Source organism: Mycteria americana, chromosome 3 (genome assembly GCF_035582795.1).
Source record: "Mycteria americana isolate JAX WOST 10 ecotype Jacksonville Zoo and Gardens chromosome 3, USCA_MyAme_1.0, whole genome shotgun sequence".
Lineage (NCBI taxonomy): Eukaryota > Metazoa > Chordata > Aves > Ciconiiformes > Ciconiidae > Mycteria > Mycteria americana.
This window is the reverse complement of record NC_134367.1, coordinates 54654474-54677116: the sequence shown is the minus strand read 5'-3', so window position 1 is coordinate 54677116 and position 22643 is coordinate 54654474.

Here is a 22643-nt window from a genome sequence, read left to right as displayed (position 1 = left end):
GACACAGAAGAAAATATAAAATTATTCCACTGCTATGTTCTGTACATATTGTGCAGAGATATTCAATCAGTGGAACTCTACAATAAAAGAAATTAACAAGAAATATGATAGGCAAAACACTTACGAATTGGATGCATTTTATAAATCTGTAAAAATGTATGAAGGGGAACGATCTGACATTAACTACTTTCCAAACATTTTACTCGTCTCATAATAATGTTCTTTGCATAAATGATTTTATTTTGTCAACGCCACAGTTTCCAGTGCTCTCTCATACTTTTCTTTTCTGGGGACAATAACTGAAAATAATATGAGTGGTTTCAGACAACTTTGGAAACACCCATTTCCTCTGTACATCTTAATAACTAAACAGGAGAAGGGCTGTAGGGTAGACCCACTTAGATACTCAGGCATGTGGAAGACAGGTACTGACATGTAGAGGATTTAACTAATATCTCCTGGAGTCCTCAGTCCCTGGTGCGGTGCTCTACCTTGGAACTGCACAGGAAGCCACCTGAAATAACGAGAATGAAATGAAGGGGAAAGAAGCCTCTGGCCAGACAGACATCTCCTTTCTCTTGATGCTCTTGGCTGCAAACTCTGCCCTACAGCTAGGTGCTAAGGCCTTCTTTCTGTATTTGATGAAGGAGACACAATGATATTTCACATTTTTCCTTGATATTTCTTTCATCCATTCATTAGTTCATTCACCTGCTCTGAATAGAGACTTGTGATTTATTATTTGTTCTGGAGCAGAGACTTGAATCTTGATAATCCAGCTGAGTGACCTAGCTGTTGGCAATACTTAATCCTGGAACTCTTAACACCTGCCTTAGACATGTTCTGAAGGCACCTCTGTGATCTGGCATAGCTAGAAAAATGGGTGGAGAATTGCCTTGGTTGAGAATTCAGCTTTAGGGACTCTGGATCTTTAGTTTGTGCTAGGAGTCTTACCTGGGGTGCCATCACTTCTCTTTAAGCCTGCCCAAAAAGAGGTACTGACACAGTTCTAGCCTCTCCTCCACACCACAGGAAGAGAAGCCAATCTAACACCCATACAGCATAAAAGCAACACAGTTGTAGCTGAGTCCTGAGCTTTCTGAGATGTTGTTTGACTTTTGGGGGTACTCAGCGAGGCAGTGATCTGACCAGATGATGACCTAGTGGACCCTCAGTACCAGAAGCTGCCCCAATGCAGACACAAGCTGCAGCAAATGAGGGAAGACCTCCTTTCCTGGAAGTCCTCCTGCTGCACCTAACCAGTCACCTGGAAGGTGAGGGCTCACACGTTTCACCAGCCAGGGTAGAGGGAAGGGCTCAGTTACACGTTTTGTTCAGAGCAGTCATTGGTTTAAATAACAAGTAATCTTTGAAGCAAAGAGCAGAAAACGGGTCTCTCTCCCAGCTGAGTGCCCTAATTGCTGCCCTATGGTCATGCTCGGTCCTGCTCTCTGGCCCAAGGAATCCTTAATTATTTAATGTAAAATAAAACAGCTTTTTTAGGAGCAGCACAGAGTGCTCTGTCCATCTCTCTGTCTCTGGGTATTCGCGTATGCATGTGCATACATAAAGACACCAGTCCATAGATGGAGAGGTTGCAATTCTCTTGGGAGATGAGATATGTGAGTTTGAATCCTCTTAGGCTGGAGGGCAAGGAAGGATTAATTTTGTTTTGTTCATAGTCTTATACTAGAAGAGGGTTTTAATGGGGGGCTTGAAGGAGGATAGTAGAGTGACCTTGGGAATGTTGTATGCCTGGTAGTATTTATTTGGTCAAATACTAAATTGCTGAAGGGGAGAGAGGATGATAAGTAGGGGAAAAGAGGCAAATCAATTTATCTCAAAACTGTATTGGTTAAATTAATCATTTAAATGATCCGATCTCCGTGCTTTATAAGATGCACACTTTTATGTGTAAGTCACTTGTCTTTTTTACAGATGAAATGCTTTGAAGTCAGTATAATGATATGTCCCATTTCTCAGCACAGGACACAGAGGGTAGACATGATAATAGCTTATCTGTTTTTATTTTAAAATGAATCTATTTGAAATATCTTCAAGATGCAAAAAAAAAAAAAAAAATAATATGGAAGAAATAGCAGCTGTTTGAGAAAACTGTCCAAGAGCTCCACTTTCTCTGAGAAATCTTTATGAAAAACAACATAAACAATTGTGTTGTTTAATGTTTTCTTTGCTTGTTCAGGTGTTACATTCAGGAGTGAATTCAGAGTGTAAAAGAAGAGGCTGTGCCTGAGTTTCAGAAAATGACATGATACGTGACTCACATTTTGGAGAAAAGAGAAGGGGAAAAAGCATTACTCATTTTTCTCTCATTCAACTCTTTAACCCTTTTTTAACACCTGCCTTATTTCAAGCACGTGCTTCTGTCCTCTTCAATCCAATGCAGTCTTTAGTTGCTTACCCCTGGAAGAGGGAAGAGTCTGTCTGAGTCCCATTTGCTTTGGGGGTGTGATGGAGTGGTGAGAGGGAAAGCAGAAGTTTGTGTTTTGTTTAGAAGAAAAGGAGACGGACATGGGGAAGGAAATATTGCGTGAATAGGAAAAAAAATTATGCATTCAAAAGCTTTTCAGAAAATCTAGCCCTCCTCCCTTTTCCCTCTACCCACCCCATGAAATTATTCTGTCTCTCTCTCTCTCTCCCTCTCTTTGTTCAGTGACACACAAGTATGTGACTCATGCCCTGAAAGGTATCAATTCCCATTTCCTTTCCTGCTTAACTTGGATCAGGAGGAGGAACTGTTTGAAAAGCAATGGTTATGAAATGGATTTTTAATGTGAGCTCAGTACTTTTTGTGAACGTTCATGCCAAAATAATTTAACCTGCCTGATTACTTAGAAACAAAAGCAAATACAAATAGACTGGGAACGCAGTTAAAATGTGATTTCTAATTTATTGTAGTGGTTAGGAGCATATTCTAACTCAATTTGCCATACTGTCCATGATTACTGTAGGCTTGTCAATGAGAAAAACTCTTCCCAGTGAAATATCTGGATTCTTGCCCTTAAATAAAACAGTATTGTTTATGCCTTCTAATCAAGGATCTTGTTTACAGGGTGGATAACTGTTAAGTCTTCTTTCCATTCTTGACTACATGATTTATTTCCTTTTGCAACTGCATTTAGATGTGCTAAAACCTCTCTTGACTGTTTATAATCTTCTCAGTGCCTTGCTCCAGTATGGGAATGCAGCACAGTTATATCAAAACAGCTAAGTACAGAGCAGCATCCAAGCTGCCGGTCACCTGTGTCGAAGAGCTGTGGCAGTCTTTTTACTGTTTGTTTTCTGCTCTGTAGCAGAGCATGTAGAGACACTCAGGGAATAAGTGTATTATTGGACATGGGTATAAAGACTTCATCAGCCTAATGGAACAATTAACTCAACCATTCTGCTGCTCTTGATCTGCAGAATTTTGCTTTAAGATTAGAGTGATAAGGTGAAGATTAACACCTCTGGGTCAGTGGGGCTGATGAGACATGATTTATTAATCCTCAAAGAAAACCTTAATTGGACACTGGGGCACTCTTTCCTTCATTGTTAAACACTGCCAATTCCCAGGATAATTAGGCTCGATGGTGAGTATGATAGAGACTTATTGTAATTAGATGCACCAAAACTAAGGTAATGATTTTTTCCCCTGGGAACACCATGTATTATTTTCTCCAAATAAATCAGTGCCAATGTTTGCGAACAACTGAAAAACATCCCCTACAAATGGACATTGACTACCCAAACATAACTTATAGGCAAGAGCTGGAGAACAGGATTCATAAGAATCCTTTGATTTAGAGGAACTGTCTTAAATCCCGGCCTTCAGACCACAGAGAATTTACTCTGCAAGCAGGTTAATGAGCAGGTTGATTTATTCTTTTTTTTTTTACCTATCATTACTCATTCTTTCATTAGGTTCATTCTATTAAGAGGCATTGATTTATAGGAAGAAGCGCTCCTCTAAGGAGTTTGGTAGGTTTTGAAACCAAATCTCGGAAATACTTTCTTTTTCAAAGAAATGCCTTTTTGCAGGCAGTGTAATAAATGGGTTCATTATAATGCAGCATGCAGCTAAAGATGGGAGAAAAGTCCGTAGGCATACAATTCTAGCTTCTGTACCCCAGGCTCAAGAAACGGAGCTGTGTGACTTGAGGATTCATTAAGTCGCTTGGTGTAGTGCAGCCCTGATGAAATAAGTTAACATTCTCATTAGGGGGCTGGAGCAATCACTTGGAAAAAGCCTCCTTTGCTACATTTGTTTACTCTGTCACGGGAAGCATGTCCTCAGTCAACTGGGATAATCATTGTCAGTGTTTTACATAGTTACAAAGCAAACTAATAGGCCAGATTGTCAAATTATGTCAATCATGTCTAAACATCAACAAGCAAATTGCTGTATGCAGATGGGAAATTTGTAAAAAAAAGCCTAGATATTCAGTACTGTGTGAACGGTGCACATTGCGAGATCGTGATTTAAGACTAATATCCAGGGGAATGTGACTTTCCACTGTGTGGCTCCGAAACCAGATTGCTGTCTATTAAATTGTCTGGTGAGACTTTTGACATTTAGGGCACTGACCGAGGAGAACTTGTATCATTAAGCATTACGTCCTGCTTCTCCTACCCCGTCACTTTACCCACCACATTATCACACTGGTATATTAGTTGTCTTCTTGTGGCCTCTGCTGGAGTGCTCAGGATTTATTGCAACTTCACACCCCGACTGACTTCCTAAGGCTCTAGCTAAAGGAGAGATGAGAATCAAGAAGTAGTGTCAGATTTTTTTCTGCTAAAGACAGAGGAAAATTATATATATTCCTACCCAGCCCTGTTGGAGATGGGAGTCAACTTTTAGCCTAGAGATCCTGATGTCAGCTTTCTGAGTGACAAATCCTTTTGGCACTTGTCATCTTTACACCAGACACCACCCCAAGGGGGGAAGGGACCTGTTTGTGCTGGTAGTTGCTGAGTGCTTGTGTGATTTCACCCCTGCCCAGGCTGATACATAAGGGACAAAGAAATGAAGAGTTTAAAAAATGCTATGAAGCTTTCAGAATGCTTAAATAGACTGAAGTGAAGATTGCACAAGGAAGTAAGATAAAAAGTAAGACATTAATCTGCAGAAAGAACAAAAGAGCTATTAAATGAATCAATAGGTCTTTTACAGTGGCAAATATAATTTAGTTAAAGAAAACACAGACAGTGCAAGAAGACTATAATGAGTTTTCTACCTCTCCTAAAAGCAAGGTATGTTTTTCAGAGAGGAAAAGCATGCTCTGGAGGGTGGGTCTTGGATCAGCGCTGAAGTTACAGAACCCCCTGCACCGTACTGCCCCGTGGGAACACAGCCTTTGACTCACAGCAGGGAGATGTCACCTCATCAGGAACGCTGGAACATAACACACACCAAAGCCAGTTTCTGTGTTTCCTCATATTTAGAAGGAAATAGCAAGGAATAGACATATATTAATTCCCCAGAAACTTTAACTGTCCTTTGGGAACATGATGAAATAATGGGAGAAAAAATAATGTATATTGTAAACAGGGACAACTGCCCGGGGCACCAGGTAATGGGGAGACCTCTCTGTTATTGTAGGTACCAGTGTAAGTCACTCTTTCCATTAGGAAAGTCCCAAAGGGTTTGATGTTGGTTCTGCCCAAGACATAAACTGGATTGTTCAGTCTCAATGAAATGTAGATTTGCTTTTTACTGTGCAGAATATAGCGTGTCTTTACCCAAAGTTTTTATACTCTGATACTGAAACCCCATCATTCTGATGGTCGTTCCTTACTGACGAATGACTCGTTTAATGCTGCATTGTTTTTCCAAGGATTCACTCCCAGAGCTACAGATTTTCCTGCATCACTGTTGCATGTCCTATTGTATTGATTTCCACTGATCCATGATCATTATTATTTGGGATTCCTTCATTCATCCTGCATAACATGGAGTGCTTGCTCCACATTGCGGTTTTTCTTTACTAACCTCTCTTTGAAATACAGTCATGTGCTACCCAGAGCCCAGGAATTTGGAGACTCAGACTTTTGCAATAGCTCTCCCCTGTCGCATCAAAAGACTTAACTCCAGTATTATTAGTTATGCTATTACAACTTCCCAAGAGTTTAAGTGTCACAGTCTGAAACGAGGTGCAGTGTGGACTGTCCCTCCTCTTAATTCTGAATGTTCATGGCCAAATGCAGGCACCTGCTATTCAACAACAGCTTCTGAAACTTGGGCAAGAGGAGATCCAGAAGCACTAAATTAAACTATTAGTGTAACACACGGAAGGGGTGGGGATGAACAAACTTAACAACTGTATCACGCCCCATCTGACTGGAGTACTGATGTTATTAATTTAAAGCTGAACCAGCCATCTGGGCTCTTTAGCATCCATATATGTTATGTTGGAGTCTGATCCTCAGAAAGGGGGAACCAGGGAAAACTTAATCTGCCATTCTGAAGAAAAGCAATGATATTTCCTTTTCACAGTGTGAAGCAGCCTTTGCTGAGCAGGAATTTAGGAGGCTCATGGGGTCTGTATGTGCTAGCAGGCACAGAAGTTCATTTTAACTTCATCTGGCCCTTTGGGAGACAGTAAACACATAGAGCATCTTTCTTTCCACATAGCTTCATAATAAACTTCCAGAGGAGCATGAGCTTGACAAATCTCACTGTACAATTCTAATTAAAATAGATCTTCCTTTAAAAAAATCGATTCTATTAAAAAAAAAAATCCACCGCCCTGCTTCAATCTCAGTCTCACTAGAAAGACAAGTATTGGTAAGTTGTTGGATCTTGTGAAAAAAACATACACGGCCTGATTGATTTTAAAATGCAATCAGTTAGATATCACACTTGACTTTTTTGATTGGAACTTAATTTGATTTGGAATGGGTTTGTGTCCTTGTCTACTATTAATTAGCAATAATAAAAGTATTGTTCTTCTATGGGAATTTCAAACAGATCTGCCTTCCTATAAGGCAGATGGTTGGTACAGCTCAACACTCTCAGTCACAGCAGAGGTCTCAGCTCCATTACTTCTGTTAGCTGGCAAGGGAGGGCTTTGATGGAAAAACTGGTAACCCTGAACAGAGGAAGAAGTTGTCAGTGGAACGAGTGTATCTTTTCCAAGCTGCAACCTGAGAGACAGCTACAGGCAGGAAGGGCTGAGGCATCCTCACAGCATTGCAGCCATCAAGGCTTGGGTGCTGGGGCACTGCAGGGAAATGTATAGGAATGCAGTAAGGTAGCAGCTAGAGCCTGCTCTGGAATTCCAGGTGTTAAACCGGTGTCAAACAATCTGATCCACGTTTTTATCTAAAGCATTAGGCCAGACCTTCCTTGGCCAAAAGCAAACTCAATTGCACTATCTTCTGTTTGTTCTCGGGATAAGCCTAGCAGCTGTTCTTGTTGTGTAACATTTATATCTTTAGAGACGCTGCAATAACAAGGGAAGCTCCATGCATGGGGGCTGGCCCCTTCGGTAACCTGGGAAGGAGCAGGACGCACAGCACTCTGCAGAGCAGTCTTTCACTGACAGGAGACAACTGGGTGGATGGCTTAATTTTATTTTTTTTACCTTTACACTGCAGACTAAATACTAGTCTGCAGAACGGTTTTCCATTAATATTCAGCTGACAGACTTAATTTCAAAGCAAGTATTTGTTATTTTCATAGAGGGAAAGAAGCTGTTAGTATTCTAAAAGATAAAAGAGATTTTTTTTTTTTCTTCCTTTTTTGCCTGGTGCATCAAAGGGTACAAACACATTCATAGTTCTACAGCTGGTTTTAGGACAAAGAGTGTGAATGTACGTGGAGTGTTGGGTTCTTTTTAATCAGCCCTGCTCTTCACACAGCAGTGTGAGTGAAGCCTGAAGCTGGGCACTGTGAAAACTCATGTGGATTGGCACCTCGGGGGGACGCTGAGCAGAATGATGCTTAGTGCCAGTTCTTACGTAGTACTAGCCTATGGATCCACGACCTGTATATATAAATAGCACAGGGAGCCCCTAGGGATCTCAAGGTGACCAGGTGCAGGGAAATGCCCTCTCACTGGGTCTTACTAGGCTGGACTTGGCAGCAGGGGAGACCAGCTATATGGCTTGTCCCTGGTGGCCTCGGAGTGTGGGCAGATTGGGCAGGAGCCTGACGGCTTCCCCCTGGGAGAGTTTTCCTACCAACAGGCAACTGTGAAGAAGCAGAGAACAGCAGGGAGCAGTTGCCTCACAGCAGGGAAACACTGTTTGCCTAGGATACATGTACTTGCATAAAACCTTTGGTCCTGGAGTCCCAGCAGGACCACAGGAATGGTTCCTCTGACATGGGATAGTTTGAGAAACCTACTATCGCTAAGGCTAATGTGGCATCTTTTCTGCGGGTAGCTTTAGCTGGCAAGGGCACTGAGCCACCACCTTTCAGAGACAAAAAAATATACCTACAAATACAAAAGAAAAGGGCAGAAGCATATGTTGCAATGGAAATCAAGGTTCTCTGCATATATAAAACTTCAGCTCCATGGTACCTCTGTACCTACTATATACCTGTGTTTTACAAAGCAGAAGTTAACAACCTCCTTAGCTCACCTGATACAACATAAAGACATCTCTACAACCGCATAGCCTGTTAGACAACTATTAAATAGACAGCACTAGGACCATTAACTTGAAGGTAAGAGACACCCTATCTCATACCCCAGTCTCCAGAAGTCTGATTCTGTTGATAATAACAACGTGGCCACTGACATCATCCCACCTGCTTGGATTCTTATTTGTGATCAGTCCCACAGAACTACTAAATACATTAAATTTAATTAAACACAATACAATTAATGCTCTTAGAAGAGTAAAAGTGCCTGCCATTCTCAAGAATGAGAATTGCTCAAGGAAGTAGTGCAGGACATAAGTATATTAATGCCCACAGAACCCCAAATATTTCTAGAGAAAAAAAAGGTGGCTAGTTAGCAGCAAGAATGTTCATGGAGTCATGAGAGAAGCATCTTCAAAGACCGAAGGATTAAAGTGAACCTGCAGGTAGGACAGAGTGCTACTTGAAAGAAATCAGTGAATTAATCCATATCTGGTACTAGAAAAATAATCTTGGGCAATACTGTAATATTGTTTCCTTATTCTAGGCTGTGATCTTGCATTTGCAGAAAACGGGACCTGGTGCAGAGATGCCAGGAGGCGAATTGTTCGCCTGAGCGGCTGTCAGCACAGGGGAAGGAGCGCGGCACTGCCATCCATCCTCCATCCTGACAGGGGCCTCAGGTGGGGACGTGCCACTGCTCTGCAGCACAGGCAGCTGCATCACAACCTCTCACAGCCGGCCCTTAAGTAAGGTTACCACTTCACAGACGTGGATTTTTAAGCAGATATCACTGGGTCTTCTTGCATAAGGGGAACCACAGCTGGACAGAAATGGCCAGAAGCCCTCTCCCACCAGAGCTGCTTCTTCTTCCTCCTCTTTTGCAAGAGGGCTTCAGCAAAAGAGCGCTGGGTGCTTTCCAGCAGAGGGGGAGTTGTTTTGAACCAGTGTAATTGAGTCTGCTCTTGTACCAAACAGTGAGGATAAAGTTTTCCGACAGGCTAAGCGATGATCTGGCTCCAGTCCATTAGCACATTGTTTTAGGTGTAAACCTACCTATATATATTTTTTAATGGAAATCTGCCTGGTAGCTTGCTACCTGGTAATTGCATCAGCAGAGCAGGGTGAAGGATGGCAGGAAGGGATGTAAGCATGTTATGGGAGTAAAACAGGAGGAAGTCAATCATAATAAACATTTGCTTAAGAATATATTGTACATTCTGGCATGGAAAAACACTAGTGTCTCCTTTACACTCTATAAGGTGAAATAATTGAGAAGCTGTTCCATTCAGATGCTATTGCAACAGGGAAGCTATGAGATGAACTGCCTCAAAAATTAACTTCAAGGAGACAGACTTAAAGTATATAAAACAGGATCCTTCTCTGAACTTAACCAGCATAGCATGTAATTCACTAAGCTTTAATAGTGAATTTATGATGTGGAAAATTTATTTCCTATCCCATCTTCCCACCTAAAAAAAAAGAGAGAGAAAGGAAAATAGAAATATTTCTTACATAAACTTTAGTTACATCTTCTGGTGAAATGTCAGGATGAAAAGAGTAATTAGGGTTCAAGGTCAAAATGAAATTCTGTTCACATCTCGGTCCTTCACACATCATTCTGCAAAACGAGAGAGCCGAACAGAGGAAGAATTAACTGATTTCTTTTAAGTTTAGTAATTGCAAATGCAAAATGAATATCATTCTGCAGACATGGTGCCAGAGGACAACACAAGCTAACAAAATAATGGTAGTCCTGATAAATAATTTATGCACCATATCAAAAGCTGAATGAGATAAAGAAATGGAGAACCCATTTGAAAATTTGGAAATTGCTCAAAGCTCTTCCTCCAGTGACTCCCAAGAGGATGAGCACGGAGCACTAATAAACTCTGTGACCGTGTATAATTCATAAACTTTCCCTCATTTTTTGATTTTCAGTGCTTACAGTTTATAGTTAACAAAGGAACAAAGACTGGAAAAATCCTGGTAAGAGTTGAGAGGAGAACATAAGCCAGCTGATTCCTCCACTTAGTCTGTTCATAAAGGGCATCTGTTTTCGTCCCAAACTGCACATATATCCGCCATTAAACTTAGCACATTGAAAACAGAAAAAACCCTTCTGCTCACATCCTCATGCTGACTTTATATTTGTATTTTTATGACAGCTATTACAATGTGAGATTATAACACAGCAAAAGCCATTTCGGGATGATTTTTATTAACAGTATTCTGTTGTGGCTGTTGGTTAATGTTCAGACTGGATTTGTTATGGATTCATTCAATGGCAGTAGAGCAAACTCAGAGCAAACCAGTGGATGCTATCTGAAGGCAGTGGGGTGTTTCTGAATGCATTACATAGCAAGAAACTTCCCCTGCACACAGCCACATTGGAAAGATATTACTGTATTAAACAAATCTAGAAATTACATTTAGATGAGATTTGCCTTGAAATGATTTATCCACCCGAGAGTACTGAAGGAACTGGCAGAAGTGCTCACCAAGCTCCTTTCCATCATTTATCAGCAGTCCTGGCTAACTGGGGAGGTCCCTGCTGACTGGAGATTAGCTAATGTGACGCCCATCTACAAGAAGGGCTGGAAGGAGGATCCAGGGAACTACAGGCCTGTCAGCCTGACCTCAGTACCAGGAAAGCTGATGGAGCAGATCATCTTGAGTGCCATCACATGGCATGTAGAGGATAACCAAGGGATCAAGCCCAGCCAGCATGGGTTCAGGAAAGGCAGGTCCTGCTTGACCAACCTGATCTCCTTCTACGACAAGGTGACCCGCCTAGTGGATGAGGGAAAGGCTGTGGATGTTGTCTATCTAGACTTCAGTAAAGCCTTTGACACGGTTTCCCACAGCATTCTCCTGGAGAAACTGGCTGCTCATGGCTTGGACAGGTGTACTCTTCACTGGGTAAAGAACTGGCTGGATGGCCGGGCCCAAAGAGTGGTGGTGAATGGAGTTTACTCCAGTTGGCGGCCGGTCACAAGCGGTGTTCCCCAGGGCTCTGTGTTGGAGCCAGTCCTGTTTAATATCTTTATCAATGATCTGGATGAAGGGATCAAGTGCACACTCAGTAAGTTTGCAGATGACACCAAGTTGAGCAGGATCTGCTTGAGGAGAGGAAGGCTCCGCAGAGGGACCTGGACAGGCTGGATCGATGGGCTGGGGCCAATTGTATGAAGTTCAACAAGGCCAAGTGCAAGGTGCTGCACTTGGGTCACAACAACCCCATGCAACGCTACAGGCTTGGGGCAGAGTGTCTGGAAAGCTGCCCAGCAGAGAAGAACCTGGGGGTGTTGGTTGAGAGCCGGCTGAATATGAGCCAGCAGTGTGCCCAGGTGGCCAAGAAAGCCAATGGCATCCTGGCTTGTATCAGAAATAGTGTGGCCAGCAGGACTAGGGAAGTGATTGTCCCCCTGTACTCGGCACTGGTGAGGCCGCACCTCGAATACTGTGTTCAGTTTTGGGCCCCTCACTACAAGAGAGACATTGAGGTGCTGGAGCGTGTCCAGAGAAGGGCAACGAAGCTGGTGAAGGGTCTGGAGCAGAAGTCTGATGAGGAGCGGCTGAGGGAGCTGGGGTTGTTTAGCCTGGAGAAAAGGAGGCTGAGGGGAGACCTTATCGCTCTCTACAACTACCTGAAAGGAGGTTGTAGCGAGGTGGGGGTCGGTCTCTTCTCCCAGGTAACAAGTGATAGGATGAGAGGAAATGGCCTCAAGTTGCGCCAGGGGAGGTTTAGACTGGATATTAGGAAATTTTACTTCACTGAAAGGGTTATCAAGCATTGGAACAGGCTGCCCAGGGAAGTGGTTGAGTCACCATCCCTGGAGGTATTTAAAAGACGTGTAGATGTGGTGCTTAGGGACATGGTATAGTGGTGGTCTTGGCAGTGTTAGGTTTACGGTTGGACTCGATGATCTTAAAGGTCTTTTCCAACCTATACGATTCTGTGATTCTATGATTCTGTGATTTTGATGGTCACAGTAACAAGCTTGTGAAGTCATATTCTGAAAAGACATGATGGGCACGAGGGTTATTTTTAACTCTTTGCATGTCAGCAATTTGTTGTGTGATTTCATGCACAGCACAATTCAGTTGCACAACCAGAGTTTTGTAATCTAGTGTGGATCTGAGTAGCTTGATGATTTGCCCTTTAAGGATGCAACATGAAATATTTTAAGCTGTAAGATTTTTTTTCTCTAAGGTGCCTTGGAGTTTTAATTTTTATTTTTGCAGTCTATCTAGAAACAGGGGACAGTGTCCTGCGGCTTTCTGAGGGAAACCCTCTGCTTCCTACTTTCAGTACACAAGCCGAGCACAGCACACTTCTCAGCTGCATGACAAGTTTCAAGCCGCTGAAAGGCTGCGATGGCACCCGCAGCCTCTGCTGCCACGTGTCGGAGCGAGCAGCGTCTGGCCTGAGCGATCACAGCAGAAGCCTGTGAATACCAGAGGAGGAATCTCCAAACAGCTTCCCACCGTCACCAAAGACACAAAGAAATTACACAGTGCTCTCAGGGCACCTTTGCACATCTGTTGTCCTGGGTGGGGAGATGGGAAAGAAGGTGACTACTATCAGCAAGCTACAGAAACAGCTACAGGGCAGCTGCCCTTCGGTGATCCCCTGCGCTCGTGCACAGGCTGTCATGAGGCTGACGAAAGGGATCCATTCCCTCAGTTCCTCCCTGGCTGTCCTGCCTGCCTCTGAGAGCTTGTGGAGTGTTATTCAAATATTGTTTACTTCATTAATTTCCTCCTACCATCAATTGATGAATACATTATTCATAAGTAAATTTATAAATTATTTCACCACTTCTATTGATGATTGAATAATATTGACCAAATAAATTATTCACTGTTCTTTTCCCCCACCAAATGACAAATAAATTATTTGTGAGTACTCTTTTTTTGATTATTAGATCAACTCTTTCATCTATTGAGACATTTATAAGATGTCACTCACTCTGATAGCTACACAATTTGTAAGGAAGACCCTTTAGGACCTACATTTTCATAGACAAACAGAACTAGTTTAACTTTATTGTATACTTATATGGAAGCTGCTTTAAATAAGAGGTCCTTTAGAACATGAGGAGGTGTTTTTGTATATTTCAAAGCCAATTTAAAAAAACGCTGAGATATTCTGGGGTTAATTGTCACCTAATCAATATATTTTGAATTGTGCAGATTATTTTACAGTTTTCTGTATTTGTACAAAATAGTCAGTGTTGAGGCTGCAGCCAGCCCATGATCCCAAAAGGTATTAGGATGTAGGTTCTGTAAATGACCATCAGGAGCAAAGCCAAACCAGACAGATATCATGACTAATGGCCACTACAAACGTGAACTGCATAGGCCAGAGGTTATTTCAAGTTCCTCGATAAATTACATGAGCTTTACATCCAGCTAGATCCATTGCTTCTCTCTCTTCTTTCACTGATCACCACTAACTGTGTGGCAGAAAAATGATAGCCTCTTCTAGTGGCATCATTTCTAGCATATTTTACCATGCAGGCAAAATGTGTCTATATCCAAAAGTATGGTCAGTCCATGTGGTGACTGTCATTATGGTGGGTCAGGAAAAAAACCCCAAAATTAAAATGAATAACTAAATACATCTCTAGGAAAGTGATACTAAGTCAAAACACCCATAGAGAAACGATTAGATTCCTTGTATTCCATGGAGCTCAAGTGAGATTAAGTCACCAAGTCAATCAAGCTGCATTAGCGTGAAATCAGTATAAGGACCATGAATAGTACACTGAAAAGTATTCTCTAAAAAGTTGCTCTAAAAGAGACAGAGAAGGCACCTCATGCCAGCAGAGGAGCAGCCCTTCTGTAATCTTTCAGGTGTGACTGCCAGTGAGGATCAGAAGCACATACCTCTCTCTGCTGGCATCTTTCTTGCCTCAGAGACCTACCAGTAAAGCATGTGCAAAGAGGTTCAGATTGACTTTTTATGTTGGTTTTTTTTTTTTTTAATTTAAAACCATGGAGCAGGCGTATTTGCCAAGCTGGCTACATGTAAGAGAGTGGATACAGCCCCAAGACAGCAGTTACTTCTACAGCTCACGCTGCCCAGTGGGAGGAAGATGAATGGGCTGTGCAAGGGAAGCAGGACTGCTTAGCGAGCACAGAGCTCACTTATGGGGAACTCTCCGGCACCGTGCAGCTCTGTAACACCTGGCTGCTGCAGACCTGAGCTGTCTCTCCTTGTTTCCCTTTCCTTTTCCACCCAGATGGGGGCTGTGAGCTGTCACTCGGGCCAATATAGCAGTGTATTATTGGCCTTTAAAACACATGCACAGCAGAAAATCACAGCACTCTCATTTTCAGAGAAAACTGTTAATAGGTCTCCCTCTCTTATGGAGGCATTGTAACAAGTCCCTGGTTAAACTGGCATTGATATTTTCACTTAGATTTCCACATTAAAATAGGCAGCACTATTTAGGGAAGTAGTTTCTCCCTGTTCCCCCAGGAGTACCCAGACACAGAAATATACAGAAGGGTATGACAGAGAAAGTGGGAAGACAATAAAAGGGTGTCTAGACAGATGGGGTGTGGTCAGAGAGACAGGCTGGAAGAATGCTCTTTGCAGCACTGTTCAGAATGGATGTGAATGGTGCACAGCTATATTGGTCAAGGCCAGAGAAAAGACCACTGCAGTAGTTAAGATAAAATAGTGAAGGGAACCCATGGGAAAATTTTAGATATATAGGTATGTAACAGACTATATCTGTGAGACATTTTTGCAGAAAGGAGCTATGAAATTTAGCCTGCATATGAAGGTTTTGGAGAGTAGTCTGAGATTAATATGTCTCAGATTAAGGGTCTGAGTAAAAGACAGAGATGCTACTGATCCAGAACAAATGTAGGTGCTCCATATTCACATATTGACATTCACAGTGTGAGGTCTATTCATCGGTAATGGGACAGTCCAGAATATGAGTTTGGACAGGAGAAAAGAGATGAGCAGGCGATCTACCTAAGATACGCAGGTGGGAAAGACAGAACTGCGTGCTCTACAAGAAGCAGATCACAGAGTCACAGAAGCTGAAGGAGAACAGGACCACAAGAAGTCGTCATCGTATTTAGTTGTCTTGCAGTATTTTGCAATATCATCTCACTGCACCTGGTCATTTCCATCAATAACAGGGAAAAGGACTTTTATCACTGCTGCTTACTGCAGCTTAGCAGCCAGAGCAAGACACAGCTGTGCACGCGGTAGGTATTACTGCAGAACACAGAGCACGGGCGTTGGCAGCAGTGTAGCTAGCCTGGGGTATCTGGCCTGAGGAGCAAGGACTAAGATTAGGCTGCAAAAAAATGTTCAGACTCACCCAAATTTTTTTTTTATAACATGCCCATATATGCACAGAGAGGTGGGGGGGTGGGCAGTGTTATCTCATACACTGGAATTTTTTCTCACTGGGGAGTAAACGCCATGAGCAAAAATCTACTTAGGCATTTTTTACTGTAAATGCAGTGTACCAGCAAAATATATTTGCAGCTTGGTTAAGTTTTTGCTGTTAGTTTTCCCATCAATGCTTTTGACTCCTAGTAATGTTTTGCATTTAAGTCAGTTTTGCTGCTTTTCTAAAGGAAAGTCCCAGAAAACAGAGCTGTAAGGAGCTGCAGGAAGCCATCTAGATTTTGCCACCATAATAGCTAAGGGGAGAATTAACTTAAATTGTCTGCCAGTTTTAATTAACTAAAGAACCTTCAAACAGTCTTTCATATGTCTTATTTCAGGTATGAAATTATTTGGGAAAGGGCAACTTTTTCCAGGAAAAAAAAAAGGAGCAATAGTCTGCAAGCATGACTCAAAGTAGTGGAAAATAACTTTTTTAAATTACAAGTATGTGAAAAGATGTAATTTTATTTCACACTGAATCATATTAAGCAATACCTCCCTGCTTTCATATCCTACTCAATGCAGTGAAGCTGTTCATGACAAGATAGTACTCTAAATGAAGGACAGAAGAACGTTCCGTATATCTACCTGCTTACCTTTCTCTCTGAGGACTCATGGTCTTCTTGTTTAAGTCTTTCCCAGAGCTGACAAACAAACTGCTTACAGCTAATGTGACAGTGCTATTGGCTTCCCCTTATGATTTCTTTTTTAACTTTTGCAGTCATTCCTCCCTCTTCCATTCCCCCGCATTTTGCTCCTCAGCCTTCTTTTTCCTTTTTGATTGCTATTTTTGGTTGCAGCTGTTGTAATTCCAGATGGAATAAACAAGGATGATATTCTCTTTTGAAAACTGTGAAATTAGTACCTATTATAAACTTTCTACGGTCAGAACTGCAGGTCCATGGGTTTTCTATCTTGGTGTCATCAGCTCCACCATTCCTGAGAAATGGAGCAGACAAGGAAGGTGATCATTTCAGAAGAAAAGGAGGGAAGTAGCTGGGGAAACACCATTAATTCAAAGAAAAGGGCCAACCCTATCAGATTAATCTCATGCTCTATGAAGAGCAGTGCAGGGTAATATACTCAGGATGCTGGCAAGGAGACAGGCATCTGTATTTTGGACTAATGAAGTCCTATTAAGATCTATGTGCTTGGAAGTGTTCCTGGAGCACTGTAGTTAAGCGTGGATCATGGCAACCTAGTCATCATTCAGCAGAACGCAGCCGCCTGCCTCGACAGCTCATAAGGCAGTTTTCCTAAGCAGATGTGTCTGAGACCTCAAGGGCATCAAAGCATCTGAGATTCCTAACTACTCTGACAATCTGGCAGCAGATCTGTTTGGCACAGGGCACCGCAAAGGCAACAGTGCGCTTTGGAGTTGTTTCTCTCTTCCCAACACCATCTTGCTCAATGTCTTTCAGTAAGATGCAAAAAAAAAAAGGGGGTCAGGCTGAGAAAGGAATGTGATAAAGAGCTGGTTATGGCCTTCTGTACTGTTGTCACTTAACACAGTAGCTACCTAGAGATAGTAAAACTATGGATAGATGAGTCTTGAGGGTGTCTGGAGTTAAATGTCCTGTGGGCAGTGGACTAAATAAATAGCCATTACCACTCCCTATAGGCTTGAGAGAACCCAGATATCTGGGTGTATCACCGAAGCCAGCCCTGATGGGCTTGGGATTATGAATCACAAATGCTCTTTCAGCACTGATAGTGTGCTAACTTCTGTGAAAGGAACATACGTTTTCTTATCTAGTATCCACACAAAGATGCTGATTTGGTGGATGGTCTCCCAGAGTAAAGCAGCCTTTCTGGAGAAAGTGTCTTACCACTTCTTTACACAAAGAACTGGCTTCAAGGGCAGCTTAAAGGCAGTCCTAAATGTCAAAATTCTACAATAGCAGACAAAAAAACCGTATTTTTAAGTTATTGTCACAGCTGTGGCATAAGATTATAGGAAATCTTTATGTTGGAGTTTATCTGCATCATTTACTGTTTTCTGTCAGCTTTACTGACATTTTCTTCTCCACTCTTTCAGTCAATATGAGTCACAAGGAGAAAAAGACATGTTTAGTACACAGGCACATTTACCTGAATCTGTGAACTTGTTCCATGTTGTGAACATATTTCCTTTTTTTCTTCCTTCACATTCTGAACTGAGCAAGTGTGCATTAATCTTATTTCATCTCATCTCATTCTTATGCTAGAGAGAAAAAATTGAAACACTGTAATTATACATCAGAATTAAATTTCTTTTCAATATTGAAAATATGAACCGTTACGGAAAATTAAAAAAAAAAATTAAATCCAAATTCCATTTCTGCAGGCTCAGCACTTTGTCATTCCCTCAGAAAAATGGTATTTTCAAAGCTTTCAGTTCCCATTATGTATTTCATTTTACTGTGTCAAAAAGGGAAGAATTTTGTCTGTTCTTAGGCTATTCAATGCTATAAGGAATGTTGTGGTTTAACCCCAGCCGGCAACTAAGCACCACACAGCTGCTCCCTCACCGCCCCCCCCCCCCCCCCCCCCCCCCCCCCCGCCGGTGGGATGGGGAGAGAATCAGAAGAGTAAAAGAGAGAACACTCGTGGGTTGAGATAAAGACAGGTTAATAGGTAAAGCAAAAGCCAAGCACACAAGCAAAGCAAAACAAGGAATTAATTCCCTACTTCCCATGGGCAGGCAGGTGTTCAGCCATCTCCAGGAAAGCAGGGCTCCATCACGCATAATGGTTACTTGGGAAGACAAACGCCATCACTCCAAATGTCCCCCCATTCCTTCTTCTTCCCCAGATTTATATGCTGGAATTTATATGGAATATCCCTTTGGTCAGCTGGGGTCAGCTGTCCCAGCTGTGTCCCCTCACAACTTCTTGTGCACCCCCAGCCTACTCGCTGGTGGGGTGGGGTGAGAAGCAGAAGAGGCCTTGACTCTGTGTAAGCACTGCTCAGCAACAACAAAAACATCTCTGTATTACCAGCGCTTTTTTCAGCACAAATCCAAAACATAGCCCCATATTAGCTTCTATGAAGAAAATCAACTCTACCCCAGTCAAAACCATCACATTCTCCACCTCTTATTCCATACCATTTACATCATGCTCAGGTCTCACACTATCCAATACATCCTCAATAACCACCACCACCCTTCCCATCCTTTGACATAATACACAGATATCATTCCCTTAGTCTATCGACCACCCCTGTGAAATGTCTGTAAAATGTCCACAAATGTCCACAAAATGCCCAACTGAGTTCATTTAGTCCATGACTTTGGGCTCCGCCTGTTATTGTGGTTACTCAGGACAGGAGAGGTGGTGTGTGGCACGGAGTTACTGGGCACCAAAGCCAGCTCAGGTTGGGTCACTGCTGCACTTGCACTGCTTGTAAGACTTGTCCTCCATCGGTTCAGGTGGTTCCTGCTATAGTAATTCCTATAACATGCAACTCAAATCATGGGTTACAACAATTTAAAGTTATATCACCTATTACAGTCTCCACTCCTGGTTCGTTTGGGTCAGATTATAGGGTTCAACATTGCAGTGAACTCCTCCCCTTTCTCCTAGCCTGCCTAGCAACAAGGTGTTCCTGCTATAGTAATTCCCACAACATGCAACTCAAATCCCGGGTTACAACAATTTAAAGGTATTTCCATTACAATCTCCACCCTGGGTCCCTTTGGACCAGACCATTGGGTTTAACATTGCAATTAACTCCTCACATTGTCCGTGCTCCAGCTTGTATTTATCTACAGACTGCAGTCCCTTAGAGGAGTACCTGCTCCAAGTGGAGCCTTATCTACGAGCCACAGTCTCACCAGGGGTATACCTGCTGTGGCATAGACTTATCCACAGCCACAGTCCCTTTGAGGTGCACCTGTTCCAGCGTGGCCTTCTCCATGGGCCACAATGCCTTCAGACATATAACTGCTCCAACATGGCCTTACCCATGGCTGCAGTCCCTCCAGGGGTGTACCTGTTCTGTCATGGGCTTAGCCATGGCCACACGCTTTGAGGTGCTCCAGCATGACCTCATGCACAGCCACTGATGCTTCAAGGTGTACCTGCTGCAGCATGGACTTACCCACAGCCAGAGATGCTTTGAGGTGTACCTTCTCCAGCATGGACTTATCCTTGGGCCACCATCCCCTCAGAGGTATACCTGCTGCAGCACAGTCATAACCACGGCCATAGACGCTTCGAGATGTACCTGCTCTGGCATGGGCTTATCCACAGCCACAGATGCTTCAGGGTGTCCTTCTCCCACGTGGACTCATCCACAGCTCACAGTCCCTTCGATTCAAGTTCATGCTGGAGTTTCAGCCTGTCCAGTACAGCAGCACAGAAACAGCAGCGATGCCCTGGCCATCTGCCAGCCCAGGCACATGGCCATTGCTGTTATCAAAATGTTCCCAGGTACCAGGTACAGCAGAGTAAGACGATAAGCAGTACAGCAGCACAGCAAGCAGCGAAAGCAAAAAGCAGCCACTAACGAGCACTGGACTCTAATGTACAGTAAGGCAAGCAAGCCCCATGGCAAGCACAGAAGCCTGCTGATTAATAGCTAAACAGCAATAACAGCTATAAATTCCATCTAGCACATTCCAGTCAAACCTGTCATTATCTCGAACCCTTCAAGCCCCACGCTGGGTGCCAAAAAAGACTGTCGTGGTTTAACCCCAGCTGGCAACCAAGCACCACACAGCTGCTCCCTCACCCCCCCAGTGGGATGGGGGAGAGAATCAGAAGAGTAAAAGTGAGAACACTCGTGGGTTGAGATAAAGACAGTTTAATAGGTAAAGCAAAAGCCGCGCACGCAAGCAAAGCAAAACAAGGAATTCATTCACTCCTTCCCATGGGCAGGGAGGTGTTCAGCCATCCCCAGGAAAGCAGGGCTCCATCACGCATAATGGTTACTTGGGAAGACAAACACCATCACTCCAAACATCCCCACCTTCCTTCTTCTTCCCCAGCTTTATATACTGAGCATGACGCCATATGGTATGGGATATCTCTTTGGTCAGCTGGGGTCAGCTGTCCCAGCTGTGTCCCCTCCCAGCTTCTTGTGCACCCCCAGCCTACTCGCTGGTACAGTGGTGGGTGCGAAAAGCAGAAAAGGCCTTGACTCAGTGTGAGCACTGCTCAGCAATAACGAAAACATCTCTGTATTACCAGCACCGTTTCCAGCACAAATCCAAAACATAGCCCTGTACTAGCTACTATGAAGAAAATTAACTCTATCCCAGTCAAAACCAGCACAAGGAACGAAAAATCCTCTCTCTAATGAAAAATCATGTTCTGCTTTATCATGATTATTCTAGCTCTTTAATACAGTCCACATGGTGCAGTAGTACTGTTGCAATTAAACCACTGAAGGAAAAGGTACTGGGGAAAAAGTACAGGGTACAGTGCAGTGGGGAGTGTATCTTTTCCTGGTCACTAGCCTAGACCTTCATCAGTGGTGACATAGCACAAGGGGAAGGGGAGGACCTGGAGGAGGCTAAAGAAGGAGCAGGAGCATGACTAGCTATTCCAGCCAGACTGTGAATAAGATCATGACCTGATGAGCTGATACACACAATTTGAGGGATAAATTCCTTCCCTTCCCAAACACCATGTGATTTCCTACCCCAGAAAAAGTCTTAAGTGCTTGATTTGTATGAATTTTACTCACAGTGACAAATGCAAGAAGCTGTAGTTAACATTCAAGAAACAATGCAAAATCAAGAGAAATGGAAACATGCCAAGTGATCAGTTCCCTGACTTGTTTTCTCAGTCACTGTATTTAAATCCCACATAAACTCAAAGATCTTTTCGCAGTGTATAAAGACAAATATTTGTTGGTCAACAGATGACCCCTGCTGGTGTGCAAAATCCAAAAACTTTATGCCAACTGATTGATAAATTCAACTAAAAAAACGCCTCCTATTTATTATTTTTTCCAGCCTCCTTTGTGCATATTTGCCTGTGGTTTGTACTTCACTTTGATTAATCACATCAGTCTATCAAGACTGTACCTCTTCAGTCTGTTTACCAAAGGATTATATGTTGCCTTCCTTTCTTACACTTCTCTCCATAATCAACCACATGCTATTCATTTATCAATAGCATCTTCTCATCTCTGCTCCATGTCTCCAAAAATTTCCCTCTGATCATTTTCAAACAAGTTCCTGGTGATCTTCTTGTCTCATAGTCTGTTTATTTGGATAGGTGATTATAGCAACAGCTTCTGTTTTCAGTGCTTCTGCACGATTTGTGGTTTTATCTTTTTATCAGTAATATCAGACTTTTATCAGTAATACCGTCATTATTGGTATGGTTTTTTCTGTTTTCTCCTGCTCTTTTGACGTTGACCTAACTTGAACCTAAAACTAACTTTTACGAGAGTTCACTGAAAATTCACATTATTTGGCCAGCACATGCAATATCTTCCTTTATCCCTGATCACTTCATTTTGTCAGGAACAGTCCATCTGTTTTTCAATTGGTATTATCATCACAGTTCTAAATAGTTGTACTGTCTTCTCTTGGCAATTCACTCAATAACCCCAGTCCTCTCACCAGCAGGGATGGGAACATGGGGAATGGGATTGGGTGAGTCATTCACATCAATACGCTGATAAGGC